The following is a 3,745-nucleotide window of genomic DNA, read 5'->3' on the forward strand; positions in this document are numbered from 1 at the left end:
TGCGCCACCACTGCCCGGCTCTTTTTTTCTTTTAAAAAAAGTCTCAAAATAGCCCAGCCTGGTCTCAAGCTGTCTCCGTCTCCGTAGCTGATGATGGCCTTGGACCTCTGATCTTCACACTACTTCTGGAGTGCAGGGATTATAGATAGGCGACTGCCCCCACAGTTTATTTTGTGTGAGCAGGGGACCAGACGCGGGGCTTAGAGCATTCTGAGCAGGCACCCTAACCACGGAGTTGCGCCTCCCCAGTCCTCTATTTTTTTTTTAATAAAAATGTTTCATAATTTTGGCTTGCTCATTTCTTTATGAAAATAACTCCCCAAACTGGAAATAAAAGTCATCTGACACTAAGACAAGAGACTTGATTTTTTTGGATGTTTGTTGATCTGCAGAGTTGGCAGGCTCTTTGAGAGTAGAGGAGCTGTAGACCTTTTCACTCCTGCATGGCTAGCCTTGTATGCGGCATAAGCTTTAGACATGCTTCGTTATCGACCATATCCATATATATATATATATGTATACATACCCCCATATATATATATAAACAGTGCTTTGTGTTTTTTGGTGTAAAGATTGCTGATTAGTACAGACCGAAATTGTTTGAGCCCCATCTTCTGTCACTATGCCTTATTGTATTTTCTTCCAGGCAACTGCCTCTCTGTCTGTTCCCCTCCCATACTGTGTAGTTGGAATGGATCCAAGACCCGGGTCAGAGGTTTTTAATTCTGGGCTGTTTTGCTAGCCCAAAGGCCCTGTGGCGATAGGGCTGGTCTTCTAGGGTCTTAATGGCAAGTAGGGTTTCAGAAGCAGTGGCAGTTTGAATTCTGTAAATACCGTACTATATATTTTCCACTTACGACATAGTTTCATTGCAAACAAGGGAACACCTGAATCTTTATTATTTGTTTAGTAATTCGTGTGTGTGTGTGTGTGTGTGTGTGTGTGTACCCATGATGTGGAACACTCGTGCTGAGGCATGTGTCAAGTTCAGAGGAGAACTTTACAGATTTGGTTCTTTTCTCTCACCTTACCTGGGTTTGGTGTATTGAAGACAGATCGCCAGGCTTGCACAATAAGCACCTTTACTTTGCTGGGTCATTTCACTTGCTTTTTTCTAACCTGTTTAGTGGTAAAGGATCTGCGTAGCCTTCGTGAGCCCTGGTTGGAGCCCAGCATCCCACCCATGTGCATTTAATACATTTATCTTACTAAAGACCACCTATCAGAAACATGTTCAGACTACTTGACTTTCCTGACAGTTGGGCACAACACTGTGTATGTATGCATACAGATCCCTATGTCAGGCAGAGATGGACAGGAGACAGTCACTGCATGGTTTCCACTGAATAAAGATCACTTCTTTCTTTGGGTTGTGAGAATTATAAGCCTGATCATTGTCTGTTGGGAATTGCCTCTATTTCAAATGGAGGACCCAATCAAATATACCTGTTCCTCTGTTCCAGACTGGGGATGACTCAAACATATAGGCCCATCAGGATGCAAGTAGTAGGTAATCCCGCTTATCTCATGGATAGGGAGATTTCTCCACGGGAGATTGAGAAGGTGACAGTTGACGGGCTCCTAGATTAACTAGAGGGAAGGAACATAAAAACTGGCCTTTGTAGTTAAGAACCGATAAGTAATCAATGCGCAAGTTGATCATTTAATGAAGCACTGATAGCTTATGGCTAAAGGGCACTGCTGGGATAATTTAATTATATGTGATTTAAAAGAGAGGGTAGATTTGAAATGACTGTGGTTTAATGGCAGAGAAATAAAAAAGAGATGACAGCACATTTATAAAACGGTAAGATGTCCTTGTGTGTGTAGGGTATTATGAAATCCTGTCTCCTGGACAGGCCGTGATCGTTGAACTCACGAGCCGCTGCAGCTATTGTTACCTGCCCCAGGCTGAGCCAAGACCAGATAACATTCCATAAGCCCCATAGGGCACACTTAACTCAACTCAGAACACACACACACACACACACACACACACACACACACACACACACGCTAGGGGTAGATATGACCACGGCACATTATATACATAGATGGAATTGCCAAAGAGTGAAGAAATGATGCTTTTCTTTTTCTTCTCGTTTTATTCTTCTTTGTTTGTTTTGTGGGTTTTTTTTTTTTTTGGTTTTTTGAGACAGGGTTTCTCTGTGGTTTTGGGGCCTGTCCTGGAACTAGCTCTTGTAGACCAGGCTGGTCTCGAACTCACAGAGATCCGCCTGCCTCTGCCTCCCAAGTGCTGGGATTAAAGGCATGCGCCACCACCGCCCGGCTTTTTTTTTTTTTTTTTTTTTTTTTTGACACAGGGTTTCTCTGTGTAACCCTGGCTGGCCCAGAACTCTGTAGACCAGGCTGGCCTCACAGATCTACCTGTGCTTCTGCTTCCCAAGTGCTGGGATTAAAGGTGTGCGCCACCACCGCCCAGATAGAAAAGATGGTTTTAAAGAATAAACAAACGGAATGCTTTGAAAATACTTTTGTGGTTCTATAGAAGGTGCAGAAGTGGTTTGGCCCTGGGTCCTCAGGGTCGGGGTCTGCATCCATCTGCTGGGTTCCTGATTATTGAATCCATCAATATCTTTCTATTAAACCACCGAATGTCCTACTGGGATTTGTGTGCCTTAACTTTTTCTGGCTTCTAAGGTGAACGACCAAGTTCCCAGGAAACTCAGCTGAATTGATTGATGGCCTCCCATCAATATGTTTTCCCAGCCATGCTTGTCTGGCTTTGCCTTCCTTCTCCAGCATCACACGGTGTGTTTCACACATGCAAATATCTTCCTGGATGGCAGCCAGTTTCATCAGAGCAACCTCACTCTTTGCGAGAAGCACACCACTGGGTAATCCAGTACCTAGTGGTCAGCCCTGCCTGACAACATACACACAAGTAACTGAGCAGGCTGTGCTCACCTATTTAGGCCAGGCATTTGAAAAAGAGCGAGGAGGAAGAAATGGGAGGGATGTCGCAGGAGGAAAGGAAGAACCAATGTAAGTATATCATAATCTCAAAAAATAAAAAGAAATAATAACAAAACATTTAGCACGTTAAGTTTAGCCAAGTTGTAACTATAACGTAGTTATACTTTGGGTAAATTCGACTTAACGTGAGTAGTTTTGCCTATATCCAAACAACCAATCAAATGAAAAATACTCCAAGAGGTAGCAAACAGAATTATACCCACTTGTCATTCATAACGTGAGGTTAGGACATTAAAAATGCTCACTCTTACGAACTTTCTGTTTTTTTTACCTGTTTAGGAGAAATGATGGTTGGTACAAATTTAGTTCCTGCTTTTCAACTGACGTGTTTTTCTTCACATACTTAATTTTTCATGCAAGACGTATTAAATGTTCTTATGAAACCACCTTACAAAAGCAGTGTGTGTCGTACATGAAATTGCCCTTTTTTGAAAGGTCACATCACACATTCTCAACCCTCTTGTTCTTGATAAATACAAATAATTCCACCTATTTTAAATTTCTTGAGAGAGTAAATTACATATCTTGTTCTATAATTTAATGTTTTCACTTAGATCTCTCTCTCTCTCTCTCTCTCTCTCTCTCTCTCTCTCTCTCTCGGTGGTAGTGTTAGAAATTGAGCCCAGGGCCTTCTCCACACTCTCTGTAAGAGCTGTACCCCCAGGCCAAACCCTCAGCTGTTCTAAGCTGTTGCAAATTAGGTACCCAATAGCATCCTACTCAATGTTTTCTTAAAAAGTCATCTTCT

Source organism: Microtus ochrogaster, unplaced genomic scaffold, assembly GCF_000317375.1.
Source record: "Microtus ochrogaster isolate Prairie Vole_2 unplaced genomic scaffold, MicOch1.0 UNK2, whole genome shotgun sequence".
Taxonomy (NCBI): domain Eukaryota; kingdom Metazoa; phylum Chordata; class Mammalia; order Rodentia; family Cricetidae; genus Microtus; species Microtus ochrogaster.